This window comes from Triticum urartu, chromosome 2A (genome assembly GCF_056163025.1).
Source record: "Triticum urartu cultivar PI428250 chromosome 2A, HENAU_Tu73, whole genome shotgun sequence".
NCBI lineage: Eukaryota > Viridiplantae > Streptophyta > Magnoliopsida > Poales > Poaceae > Triticum > Triticum urartu.
The window spans coordinates 459,074,839-459,089,072 of record NC_141874.1 but is presented as its reverse complement, the minus strand read 5'-3'; the positions used below and the strand labels follow the sequence as shown (position 1 = coordinate 459,089,072).

At 48.6% G+C, this 14,234-nt stretch overlaps 1 pseudogene; it reads left to right on the top strand.

Annotated features, from left to right (window-relative positions):
* Nucleotides 1-6,924: 6,924 nt before the first annotated feature.
* LOC125537011 (uncharacterized) lies at nt 6,925-11,018 on the top strand (annotated as a pseudogene).
* The last annotated feature ends 3,216 nt before the right edge of the window (nt 11,019-14,234 follow it).

Sequence of the window (14,234 nt, the reverse complement as noted above, 5' to 3'; positions counted from 1 at the left end):
GGGGTTCTTCAACAAGTGTGCCGACAAGCATGAGCACGAGGCCGACTCCTCGTCAGGGCGCCGGCCGACCAGCTTCACCATGGCCTCGTGGCCGGCACACCAACACCACTACATCTCGGTGCATCATTGCCACTATTTTTGGGAGCATGGTGTGTCGACGCCATGGCTGGATATCAACCTACCGCATGATTGGTACCATAACCCCGACTGGGTTCTGGTGCCGGTTGTGCCGCAATTCGACCGTGTGCAGATGGCCGAGCTCCACCGCAGCCGTGCTAACCTCCGTCCCGAACTCTGCCGCCACCCAGACTGCGTTGGGCTCGCCGAACTGGAACACATGGTTTGCCCCCGAGCACAACCTGCGATGAATATAGAGCTTTGGCACACCTAGTGCGTGCGCTCCACCACCGTTGGTGCTGAAGGAGGAGGACCGGGAGAAGGAGGAGGAGGCCGCCTACATTGTGGCCTCAAGAAGGGCCTATGAAGTGTCCGAGCTACAGGAGCTGGCCAGGTGTCATGGCCTTCCGCATGCGCTCGCCGAGTCAGCGATCAGCGTGAAGGCCAGCGTGCCACCGCGCCACCAGCACCGCCTGCGCATGGGAAGTCATGGCGTTCGATTTTGTGGACGTGCATGGTGTCCATCTATGTGTCGTGCATGCCCGTTTGGCTGGGCGCAACCGAGTAGGAGGGGGCAGCACCTGTATGAGGCCGAGATTCATGTGTTGGCGGCCGAGCGGGAGGCAACGGAGCACGAGATGGAGGCTGGGCGGCAGGCGACGCAGCAGCCGGTCCAACAGGCGGCACCAAATGCAGCGTGACAGGCAGCTGCGCTGGCAGCCTTTCAAGCGGCTTTTCCGTTGATGGAGGCGCCGGTGTACGTCAACCTGATCGAGAAGGACGCCGTCGACGCGTAGATCCACCGCCGGCTACCACAGGTTTTTATTGTTTAATATTTCAAATTTTAATTAATGTAAACTTGGCTTTTACTGGCTATTTTTTTATTTATTTGTATTTTTAAATTTTAAAATATGTCTATCCGTGAAATATGTCCATCTGTATTAGGCTGACCTACGGGCTGGTGATAAATGATGGACATCGGCTCCGTCTAGCCGACTCAAAACACGCAAAATCCGTCTGTTTGGGTCAGCCGCGTTGGAGTAGGTCTAACATCTGCACCATGCTGCACATGTAGTGAGATATGTACGTACGCACGCTTTTTTCAGCATCAGTACAGACATAAGCGCTCATATACACGCGCATACACTCACCCCTATGAACGCACACACGCACACCCTACCCTTATGAGCACCTCCGAGAGACTGAGCCGACATATTATCTTGAGATTTATGAAGCCATCATAGGCGCCTCGTCGTCAACGGGAACGTCTCCTTCCACTGAAAGCGCATCGCCGGAAATCCTGAAATAAATCCAGGAATAATGCGAGCACAAGGATTTGAATCCTGGTGGGTTGGGGATACCACTGTCCATCTAACCATCTCAATCACAGGTTGGTTCGTTACGTACGCACGCTTTAGATGTAGGGCGTGACCCGTATTTTCGGAAGCTAAAAACAAACAAGACACACAAACAAAATCACTAGGGCTGGGATGAACCCACACCGAAGAGCCAGCTGCCGGAACGACCGATTCGTAACAAGAAAAACCGAAGGCAAAAGAAAGCGGCTGGCTGGAATGCTCGATGGATGGATTGCTTCAGGAGCATGAAAAGGGAGGCAAGCAGGAGCAGGTGCTCCATCCGGGAAGCAGGGCGGGGTTCGTTGGGCTGGGGGATCCTCGTTTGCCGTCATTATTGCATGCATGCCGGACACGGGGCCTGCTGCTGCTGCTGGGTCCCTCGTCCATGCCGGGTTGTTCGTCGACGCCACCGCTCGCAAGCCTTCCCTTCCATAAAGGCGAGAGAAAACGAAGCAAGAATCGGGGGCGAGGAGGATCTGGAAGGCTGCGAGGGTACGTGGCCGGTGGTGGTTTGGCCGGGCAAGCTGACACGGGCATGTGGTGCTGCGGGGCGGGGAGCAGCCGTGTGGCGTGAAGCTACCCATCATCCATCAAACGGAACAGAAATATCCATGTGCTGGTGACTGTCAGATATTCCCGCTAGTTAGGAGTCCATCCCTCCGTTCATGTAATCGATCATGCACTGTGACTGTAGTGCTGCTGCATAGCCATGTATGCATCGTTCTGATGCAGAAACCGAAAAATCCCTCTTTTTCGAAAAAAATGAAAGCACATCAGGCGCTAGGTAAGCGAGCTGTTTCTCAACAGCGACGCCGGGGCGCCGTTGTATGGGCCAGGGGCAGCGTTTTACTAGGAAGGCATGGGCCTTCGCACCCTACCTAGCGTCTAACTGTTGCACATATCGATGTGCTGTAGTAGTGACAACTATTGGCAGGATCATAATGTCTTGTACAATGATAGATGCTTAGGGAGGTGTTTTAAAAAAATAAATCGAATTTTTCTGAAGCATTAGTGTCTATTTTTATAGAAGAGACGCCTAATTAAGCGTCTGTTCTATATAAATAAACATCAATGTTTAAAAAAAGTCTGATTTATTTCTTTAAGCACCTTTCTTAAGCACTTTTTTTTCTGAAAGATCCAGCAAATTACTAGCTTCGATTAGATTTAGCAAGATGGAGCAAAAAAACAATATGAGGAGGGTTGGGAGATCAAAGAAAAAGAAGAAGAAACGGCAATTCAATTGGACGCACAATAATACTACACTTACACGGCGGATCGCCCTCCAGGCCTTCACCCACAACAGGACAACGCAGGTCCTATTCAGCAGAAAACTATGTAGAAATAGATAAGGTTGGCGGCATGGTAAATCGTTGAACGGACTACGTGTCGTCCGTCATCGTACGCCACAGGGGTCCCGCACCGCAGTCTCAACTTCGCAGCAAAAGGAAACCGAGGTAATCTCATGGACACGGCGGAGAAGAGCTGACTACCGCGTCCAATGCCACACCTCCGACCATGCTCACCACCGTCATCGTTGTCACAGAAGCCCGGTCGCCCTCATTGCTAGGCGGACACGACCAAGCAGCACTAATGACCTCCTATCACTGGTCCCTTTGGCCGTCAAGAAGCTCCTGGAACGACGCCCCAAGAGATGTGACGCACGTAGCCATCATCGCCGATCCCACCGGATCAAGGGTTTCTCCCGAGCTTCCTTGCGTAGTGGAGCAAGCAAAAATGTCTCAGCGGTGCCTTCTAGAAGGAAGCGGTGCCTGACGTGGTCACCTATTATAGGTAGGGTCAAGGACCCGTCATTTAGGACCCACATGGGGCCCATCACCATCATAGGTAGGTCCCTGGACCATGCCAGCATTCAGATGCATACTTCAGGAGGATCACTCGGACGGATCTACAGCACTCGGACAACCACACGTCACTCGACGGACGATCAACCACTCGGACGTACAGGGCAAGAAGGCGTCGTGGGAGCTGCAACGGTCGAGGGATCCTAAGTCGTCTACTAAATAGAGTTATAACTACCATTACCTGTAACTACTATAGTATAGGCTCATTACACTAGTAACTGCCTCATTCAATTGCATTAATTGCCCTGGCGGCATGGGAGACATGGGGCTGCAGTGCACTCTACATAAGCTGCACCCCTCTCCATAGACGAGCAGGTTCAACCTCGTAATCCTATCTATCAAATCAAAGCAAGCCACAAGGCACGAGACTTAGGGATTTTACCTCCACGAGTGAGGGGTCTGAACTCGTTAAACACTGTACACCTACGCTGTAGCTAGACTATGCCCCTTATTCGTACCCCTAGTACATATTGTCAGTATCATAACCCCGACAGTTGGCGCCCACCTTGGGGCTAGGCATCTAGCAAAACTTCACGGTGTAGGTGTACTTCTTCATCATCATCATGCAGTCGGCGGCGAAATTTGCTTCGGGATGATCTCCTTCATCGCCGATGACTCAACGTGGCTACGTGAAGCCCCGCTGGACGTGGGGGTGTTGCCCACCCGTGGCACGACACACTTCCGAGCTTCTTCCTACGGGGTCCTTCTTCGACAGCCCTCGGTTCCGTACCGAGTGGTTGCCCATCCCACCGCTGTACGTCGTCGCAAGCGCTCTGGGCATTCGCGTCTACAACCTTGGATCAAAACGCTGTCGCCACTCAGGCGGCAGCGGAGCAAGTGGCGGCTCTCGACCTCTCGAACGGATCACTCGGAGATTCCTCGGAGGAATATGAGTCCGAGAGCATCGAGTCGACTGCCGAGGTCCTTATGGCAGATAACACTGAGCACCGCGTACCCCCGGGCTACCCGGAGCGCAAAGCCGATCACGTGGGTGCATCCCAAGTCAACACCAACGGCGACTTCCCGTGGCACGAGTCGTACGTGCCTCAAGCTCTCACTCGGGAGCAGCGGGACGAGCTCCGCCGTTGGAACGATCAACTCCTGAACACTCCCATCACTGGAACGACTCCTGAGGCGCTAGCCATGGAGTCGACTCGCCTGGTTACTTTGGCTGAGCGTGATCGCCTCGAACGACTTCAGAGGGAGCTGGATGAACGCGAGCGTCGTCAACCCAGTCCAGTCGCACAAGCGCCGGCTCTATTCGAGTGACCATCCTCGTAAGTATCAGGTCCTTAGTACTCCATTACAAAATCTAGCAGCTGCCACTTGGATCGTGGATTCCATTCAGCCATTCGGCTCTTCGGAAGGGGAAGGTGACGAGGACACCACAATCATTGACAAGTGTCCAACAATTATAGGTCCAATCACAAGAAGTCGCGCCAAACTAATAAGTAACCAGGTGAACGCTAACTTAAGTTTACCTTGTAACCTTGATGACACAACTATGATTTCATCTCCATTGTTGTTGGTTGAACTTAGGTATCACATGGAAGAAACCCAACAACCTACGAGCTCTTGAAGCAACCGGTTTGGAGGAACAAGTTTGGAGGAAACAAGTTTCAAGTGAAGCTGATGTTGTTAGTTTTTACCTCTGGTGTTTTGGTGTGCCACACCCATGTGGTAGATTTCAAGGTAGTTCACGTTGTTGTTTTTGTGATCATGATGAAACAATACAACATTTATTCATTGACTGCCCACTAGCCAAATTGCTTTGGAGAACGATTCATATAGCCTTCAACATTAACCCTCCAGTTGACATTGACTCATTGTTTGGAACATGGGTAACTGGGGTTGAACATACTATTGCAGCTCGCATTCGGCTTGGAATATGTGCGTTTTTGTGGGCTATATGGAACTGTCAGAAAGATTTTATTTTTAACAAACAATACAATTTAAATTTCTTGCAGGTTATCTTCAGAGCTACTGCTTGGATCCGTACGTGGTCCTTACTCACTCCTATGGACTCCAGGGAGCCTTTGGTTACTGGGTGCACCCAGCGGGAGATGGTAGCACGGGCTATATTCAACCAGTTCAGATGGCGGTGGCATAACAGGATAGGACTCTAGGAGTCGTATCATACATCTTGCCATACCGGTTGTGATTCTCAGTGTGTACTTTTCTATTTTTCATTTCCTCTTGCTCCGCTTGCGAGCTGTAATACTTTTATGACTTTGTGGTACTTTGCGAACTTTTAATAAGAAGGCTGCATGCATCGTTATGATGCAGAGGCCGAGGGTAAACCTCCATTTCTAAAAAACACCCATGTGGTAGCGAGACGGGGCTATAGGGGTACATCAACAGAAGCTACATAAAATTATCTTTTCAATGCAAAAAACCTCACATCATTTGGAATTGTGAGTCAAAAGTTGTAGTCATTCTCGTGGAAGGTGTCCACGCTGTCAAGGCTTTGCGAATTTCTGAGGAGCTCTCCAACAACTCCCAAAGTTGACTGCTTATTTCCCCAAGAAAGCCATGCAAACCTGTTTACTTTTGAAACCATTTTCATACCTAGCCAAGGGGGTTGTCCCTGCTATAAAACCCCATCTCCCCCATCCTTTTGAGAACCTTTTGTCAAACCATTTAGCTACAAGCTTATGCAGCAAGACTGCTAGAGAGATCCAAGAGATCTTGCTACCTTTGCTCTTGTGAGTTCATTCGGATTCGCGAGAAGGAGCCTCTGGTTCCCGCTTGTTCGTGCTCTATGGTTCCGGCTGTTTTGTGTGGATTACTCCCGGTTTGTGGTTCTGCTATTGTTCGGACAGCGTTTTGGAGTTCTTGTAGCTTCGGCCAGCCTTCCCCAACGTATGGGTTGCATCCAACCTTGGCAGGTATAAAGCTAGTTATCCCGGCTGCTTGCAGCTAGTTATCCCTCCCGATTCGATCCTACGACGTGAAGATCGGGCCACCCTCGGGTATCAGAGCCTTCGTTGACACGGTAGGATCTGTTATCCAAGTTTATCTTGCTATCACCCTTTTAGATCGAGTGTTTTTCATGCTATATTTTCTGTCCTAGAAGTCCAAAGCCCCACCACAAATAAATCCAAGCCTTGTTGGCGCTGAGATCTTGTTGTTGCATACCTGGCATGTTCTTCACCTTTTAGATCTGCACCAAGTTCATCTTCATAGTTGCTTTCAGATTTGGTTGTTGTGCTTTGGAAAAAGAGAAAAAAAAGAGTGGCAAAAAAGTCAAGAGAGAAAAAGAAAAGTAAGATCCAAAGGTTTCAGCTTGATAGAAAATTTTCAGAAGCTTGTGTTTTGTGTTTGTCAATCTTGGTGCAAAGGTGCAGTAGATCCATCCACATATTTTTCTTGGTTTGCATCAACTTGATTTCAGCACAAGCCCTTTTTTGTTTACCCACCGAGCTCCACCAAAAACCGAAGCTAGTTCTTTGATCCCTGTCTTTCAATCGCTTTAACACATCCGAGAGAAGCACAATCTGATGTGAACTCATAAGAACTTTGGTGAGTAAGAGGTGAGGTTGTGTGATTCCACAAAATTATCCTATTCCACTTTTTGCCTTACTAACATGGTAGGATCTAGATCGAGTGTTCATGGAGAAAACCATGCGGAAGAAGATGCCCCGGTCACACGTGCCAAGCTGCAGCGACTCGAGAACAACTTACTCCAAGCCATGGAAAGGATGCTCCATGAGCGTCCTCTAGCAGGTGGTGATAGGATTCGACACCGACAACACCCTATTGATCCAGTTGAGGAAGTTGGCAATGAGAATTCCGTGCATGCTGCTGTGGATGATGACTTGGAGGATGATAACAGCAACTATGGTGGACATGTGGCTGCTGCTCGTGGGCGTGGTGCTGCTGCTCATGGAGGGAAGCAAGGAGGACAACTTGGAGGGTGAGGCCATGGTCCTTGTGGGCACTACTATGACCATCATGAGCGTGTTTCTCGTGGTCATGGAGATGATTTCGATGATTATGATGGTGTCCCATACCGTCGTGTTGGTGAAGATGGGCGTCGTGCAGAACGTCATGATCGAGATGGTCGAGATGACATGGCAAGAATCAAGTTGCACGTCCCCAAGTTCACAGGAAAGGAAGACCCCGATGCATACTTTGATTGGGAAGAGCAGTGTGATCAGATTTTTCATATCCATAACCTTGCTGATCCGAAGAGAGTCAACCTTGCTTGTGTTGAGTTTTCTGGTTATGCACTCACTTGGTGGAATCAACTATAAGAAAATCAGTTGCTGCTAGGCCGTGACCACATTGACACTTGGGAAGAGATGAAACAAGCCATGAGGCGAAGGTTTGTTCCTTCACAATATCAAAGAGATCTCCGAAACAGATTGCAACGCCTCAGCCAAGGTATGCGCACGGTGGATGAGTACTATAAAGAGATGGAATTGTTGCTAGTTCGTGCTCGTATTCATGAAGATGAGGAGTCAAAGATGGCAAGATTTCTGCATGGTCTCAACAGTGAAATTTCTTATTTTGTGGAGATGTTTCCCTATAACACTCTACAAGATATTCTGGAGCAATCAAAGCGCACGGAGAGGAAGGTGCAGCAGAGTGGTCATGGACGGATATCTCATAACCACACCACCACACCATGTCAAAGGTTGCGGCCAAGTGCCTCTCATGGTGGTTCTCAGTTTCAGTATACTTCACACCCTACTGCCACCCGGAGAACAGGGCTTCATCGGCATCATCACCGGCTCCTAGGAATGTTGACAAGCGTGCTCCTTCTGCTGCTGGAAGTACTTCTAACCCCACAGCTGTACCATCATCTCGAAGCCGAGATATTGAGTGTTGGAAGTGCAAAGGGCATGGTCACATTTCTTCTGAATGTTGAAACGAGAGAGTTCTCTTTGTGAATGAACAAGGTGAATGGGAATCTGAGAGTGGGCATGAAGATAATGGAGCATCGGATGATCATGGGGATGAAGAGGGCGAGAAGAGTGGTTGTGATATTCAGGCCGACATGGGAGATTGCTTTGTTTCCCGTCGTGTTCTTAGTGTTAATGCAGCTAGAGAAGAGAAAGGGCAGCGACATAATATTTTTCACACCCGTGGCACCATCAAGGACAAGGTTTGCAGAATTATTGTTGACAATGGTAGCTACAACAACATTGCAAGTTCAGATTTGATAGAGAAATTGGGACTGAAACAAACAAGGCACCCAAGTCCATATAAGATGCAATGGCTCAATGATTGTGGTACACTTCGAGTAAGCAATATAGTCACCGTTCAGTTTTCCACTGGGAAGTATCGAGACCAAGTGGAATGTGACGTGGTGCAATGCAAGCATGCCAATTGTTGTTGGGAAGACCTTGGTTGTATGATCGTGATGTGCAAATCAGCGGCCGTGCTAATCGTCTCTCGTTCCAATACGAGGGAGAGCGCATATCTTTGCTCCCTTTGACACTCGAAGAAATATTGATGGATGGTCTGAAAAAGAAAGAGAGAGTGAGCGAGAAACACTTGAGTGACATCCACCAACATAGTGAGCGAGAGAATCCAAAGCCAAATAAAACCCCACAGCTTAAGTTGACCAAGACATGAGAAAAACAGGGATTAGTTATGATGGCTAGGAGAAGGGACATGAGAGAGTTGAGAGAACCCAATTTCATTTTCTTTGTACTTTTGTACACGGACAACTTTCTTTCTACTAACGAATTACCTTCTACTACTCCTAGTGTTGTTGCTGAAGTTTTGCAGGGGTATGAAGATGTGTTCCCCGAGGAGATACCACCAGGGCTGCCACCACAAAGAGGCATTGAACACCAAATTGATTTGGTTCCAGGAGCCCCATTGCCGAACCGACAACCATAACGCACAAATCCGGAGGAAACCAAGGAGATTCAGCGACAAGTTGAAGGCCTACTAAACAAAGGTTATGTAAGGGAAAGTCTCTCTCCTTGTGCTGTACCCATTCTTTTAGTACCAAAAAAAGATGGATCTTTTCGAATGTGTTGTGATTGTAGGCCTATTAACAACATCACCGTGAGGTATAGGCACCCAATACCTAGGCTCGATGAACTTAGTGGTGCCACCATCTTTTCTAAAATTGACTTGCGAAGTTGTTACCACCAAATTAGAATGAGAGAGGGTGATGAGTGGAAAACTACTTTCAAAACAAAATCTGGTTTGTATGAGTGGTTAGTTATGCCATTTGGATTGACAAATGCACTTAGTACCTTCATGAGATTAATGAATCATGTTATTAGAATGTTCATGGGCAAGTTTGTGATTGTTTACTTTGATGACATCCTGATTTATAGCAAAACTTTGGATGAACATGTTGAACACATCCGGCGTGTGCTTGTTGTCCTAAGAGAGGAGAGATTATATACTAACAAGGAAAAGTGCGTATTTTGCACAGACAAAGTTGTGTTTCTTGGCTTTGTTGTTTCAGGTAAAGGTGTGGAGGTAGATGAGGAGAAGGTCAAGGCCATCTGTGAGTGGATGCCTCCACAAAATGTAAGCCAAGTACGAAGTTTTCTGGGCCTTGCTGGTTTCTACCGTCGGTTTGTGAAGGACTTCAGCACCATTGCTGCCCCAATGAATGAGCTAACCAAGAAAGATGTTCCCTTCAAGTGGGCAAATGTACAAGAGAAGGCCTTCCGAGAGCTGAAAGAAAAATTGACATCTGCCCCATTGCTTGCGCTACCCAACTTTGGTAAGACTTTTGAAATTGAATGTGATGCAAGTGGTGTTGGTATTGGAGGCATACTAATGCAAGAAGGTAGGCCTATTGCATATTTTAGTGAGAAGCTAAATGGTCCAACTCTAAATTACTCAATTTATGACAAAGAATTATATGCACTTGTGAGATCTTTGGAAACATGGCAACATTATCTGTGGCCTAAAGAATTTGTGATACATTCCGACCATGAATCTTTAAAGCACCTTAGGGGTCAACATAAACTGAACCATAGGCATGCAAAATGGAGTGAATTCAGAGAATATTTTCCCTATATTGTCAAGTACAAGAAAGGAAAATATAATGTTGTTGCTGATGCTTTGTCTAGACGCCATATTTTACTCTCACAACTTGATACTAAAATTCTTGGGTTGCAAAGCATCAAAGAATTGTATGCCAATGAACCATATTTTGCTGACCCACACTCAAAGTGTAGTGAGGGAAAAGGTTGGAAAAAGTTCCACTTGCATGATGGATTCTTGTTTCGAGCTAACAAATTGTGCATCCCAGATTGCTCTGTTCGCTTGTTGCTTTTGCAGGAGGCTCATGCTGGTGGTCTCATGGGACATTTTGGAGCAAAGAAAACTGAGAGTGTGCTGATTGAACATTTCTTTTGGCCAAGGATGAGGCGTGATGTTGAGCGCTACGTGCTACGTTGTGAGATCTACCGCAAAGCTAAGTCACGTTTAAACCCTCATGGACTTTATACGCCTTTATCAATTCCTAGTACACCTTGGGAAGATATTTCCATGGGTTTTGTTCTTGGATTACCATGCACTAAGAGGAGGAGTGATTCAGCTTTTGTGGTGGTTTATAGGTTTAGAAAAATGGCTCATTTTATCTCGTGTCACAAGAGCGATGATGCTTCACACATTGCTGATTTGTTTTTCAGGGAAGTCGTGCGACTACATGGAGTACCACGCAGTATTGTTTCAGATCGTGACACCAAGTTTCTGAGCTATTTTTGGAAAACATTGTGGGCAAAGCTAGGAACAAAGCTTCTCTTTTCCACCACATGCCACCCACAAACGGATGGACAAACTTCTCGGATTTCGGGTTCCGGCAGACCCTTGAGGTTCGAACACCGGGGTGCGCACGGAGATTTCGCCTCCTACCTACCTGCACCCCTCCGCCATGCTAGGATCTAAAACTAAGGAAAGACCAACACAAGAGACGCAGGGTTTATACTGGTTCGGGCCACCGTTGTGGTGTAATACCCTACTCCAGTGTGTGGTGTGGTGGATTGCCTCTTGGGCTGATGATGATGAACAATACAAGGAAGAACAGCCTCGCGAGGGTCTGTTCTTGGCTGGGGCGATGAACTGCTCAGTGGAGTTCAGTCACCTTCTCTCTCTCTCTCTGCCCCCAGCCAACCGACCGAACCCCCTCTCTCTGTGGGTGGCTGGTCCTATTTATAGAGGCCCTGGTCCTCCTCCCAAATATCGAGCGGGAAGGGAGCCAACAATGGCGGGCTAATTTGAAGGGGGACAGCTAGTATCAGCTATCCTGACAAAAGTGGTCTTCGTCTGCGCAAAGCTCTGGTGATGACGCCGTCTTGGGCTCCACGATGACCTCCGTCTCGTAGTCCTCCTGGTCTCGGTCTCGTTGCACCAAAATGGCAACCTTTGCCTGATGCCTCGGTACTCCGCGGCCGCGCTTGCCCCCTTTGCACCAAAGAGGAAAGGAGGACGCTGCGCGGGCTGGCACCCGCCTGGCGCCCTAAGTCGTCATGGCTTGCGTCACGGGCACCTCGTGAGGTACCCTGCCTTGATCTCTCCGCCTCCTCGTGAGCCAGCCTGACGAGGCCATGCCTGAGGAAGCTCCGTGTCGTCCGCCCCGCGAGGCTTGACCCCTTGCGAGGGTCTTGGGTTTGTGTTGGTGAAGATGGGCCATGCTGGGCCCCCCTTTGAGCCATGCCGCAGGCCGCTGGCAGGCAAGTCTGGGGACCCCCGTTCCCAGAACGCCGACAGTAGCCCCCGGGCCCAAGGCGCGCCCGGACTTGGCCGTGCTGGGAGGTGAAAGGGCAAGAGCGAAGCGCCACGGGCCCTAACAGCCTGCGGCCTTGGGCGCCGCGTGGCGGTTGATTGGACGTGGGCGTCTCCACTTCCCCATGGCGCCTCGTAAAGGGTTTCGTAGTAATTTCAAAATTTTCCTACGCACACGCAAGATCATGGTGATGCATAGCAACGAGAGGGGGAGTATGATCTACATACCTAGTAGATCGACAACGGAAGCATTTGGTTAATGTAGTCGTACGTCTTCACGATCCGACCGATCAAGCACCGAAACTACGACACCTCCGAGTTCTAGCACACGTTCAGCTCGATGACGATCCCCGACTCCGATCCAGCAAAGTGTCGGGGAAGAGTTCCGTCAGCACGACGGCGTGGTGACGATCTTGATGCACTACAGCAGCAGGGCTTCGCCTAAACTCCGCTACAGTATTATCGAGGACTATGGTGGCTGGGGGCACCGCACACGGCTAAGGAATAGATCACTTGGATCAACTTGTGTGTTCTAGGGTGCCTCTGCCTCAGTATATAAAGGACCAAAAGGGGGGAGGCTGGCCGGCCAAGGGGGGCACGCCAGGAGAGTCCTACTCCCTCTGGGAGTAGGATCCCCCCCAATCCTAGTTGGAATAGGATTCGCGGAGGGGGAAAAGAGAGAGGGGGGGCAGGCCACCTCTCCTTGTCCTAATAGGACTAGGGGAGGGGGGAGGCGCGCGGCCCATCTTGGGCTGCCCCTTCTCTTTTCCACTAAAGCCCACTAAGGCCCATATAGCTCCCGGGGGGTTCCGGTATCCTCCCGGTACTCCGGTAAAATCCCGATTTCACCCGGAACACTTCCGATATCCAAACATAGGCTTCCAATATATCAATCTTTATGTCTCGACCATTTCGAGACTCCTCGTCATGTCCGTGATCACATCCGGGACTCCGAACAACCTTCGGTACATCAAAATGCATAAACTCATAATATAACTGTCATCGTAACCTTAAGCGTGCGGACCCTACGGGTTCGAGAACAATGTAGACATGACCGAGACACGTCTCCGGTCAATAACCAATAGCGGGACCTGGATGCCCATATTGGCTCCTACATATTCTACGAAGATCTTTATCGGCCAGACCGCATAACAACATACGTCGTTCCCTTTGTCATCGGTATGTTACTTGCCCGAGATTCGATCGTCGGTATTCCAATACCTAGTTCAATCTCGTTGCCGACAAGTCTCTTTACTCGTTCTGTAATACATCATCCCGCAACTAACTCATTTAGTTGCAATGCTTGGAAGGCTTAAGTGATGTGCATTACCGAGAGGGCCCAGAGATACCTCTCCGACAATCGGAGTGACAAAACCTAATCTCGAAATACGCCAACCCAACATGTACCTTTGGAGACACCTGTAGTACTCCTTTATAATCACCCAGTTACGTTGTGACGTTTGGTAGTACCCAAAGTGTTCCTCCAGTAAACGGGAGTTGCATAATCTCATAGTTATAGGAACATGTATAAGTCATGAAGAAAGCAATAGCAACATACTAAACGATCGGGTGCTAAGCTAATGGAATGGGTCATGTCAATCAGATCATTCTCTCAATGATGTGATCCCGTTAATCAAATAACAACTCATTGTTCATGGTTAGGAAACATAACCATCTTTGATTAACGAGCTAGTCAAGTAGAGGCATACTAGTGACACTTTGTTTGTCTATGTATTCACACATGTATTATGTTTCCGGTTAATACAATTCTAGCATGAATAATAAACATTTATCATGATTATAAGGAAATAAATAATAACTTTATTATTGCCTCTAGGGCATATTTCCTTCAGTCTCCCACTTGCACTAGAGTCAATAATCTAGATTACACAGTAATGATTCTAACACCCATGGAGCCTTGGTGCTGATCATGTTTTGCTTGTGGAAGAGGCTTAGTCAACGGGTCTGCAATATTCAGATCCATATGTATCTTGCAAATCTCCATGTCTCCCACCTGGACTAGATCCCGGATGGAATTGAAGCGTCTCTTGATGTGCTTGGTTCTCTTGTGAAATCTGGATTCCTTTGCCAAGGCAATTGCACCAGTATTGTCACAAAAGATTTTCATTGGACCCGATGCACTAGGTATGACACCTAGATCGGATATGAACTCCTTCATCCAGACTCC